We start from the raw sequence: 249 nt of genomic DNA, 5'->3' as shown, positions 1-249 counted from the left end.
GAGCGTGTCACCTTCGCATGCGGAACTCGTGCGTTACGCACTGCGAGCTAGTCTCCGCATGCGAAATCGGCCAATTCGCATGCGTAAACGACATTCGCAAGAGACTCGCATGCGAATCTCATGCGGTCGCATGAAGATTTTCTCTAGGGTAGACTCAAAGAACAACTGTTACAGAGACAGCTAATTAAATCAGTGTATGGTGACTCTAAAAGAATGCAATTAAACATTTAGCTTATTTGCTTATGTCAA

The sequence above is a fragment of the Corticium candelabrum genome, chromosome 12 (assembly GCF_963422355.1).
Source record: "Corticium candelabrum chromosome 12, ooCorCand1.1, whole genome shotgun sequence".
Classification (NCBI taxonomy): domain Eukaryota; kingdom Metazoa; phylum Porifera; class Homoscleromorpha; order Homosclerophorida; family Plakinidae; genus Corticium; species Corticium candelabrum.
Note: the sequence above shows the minus strand (reverse complement) of the source record.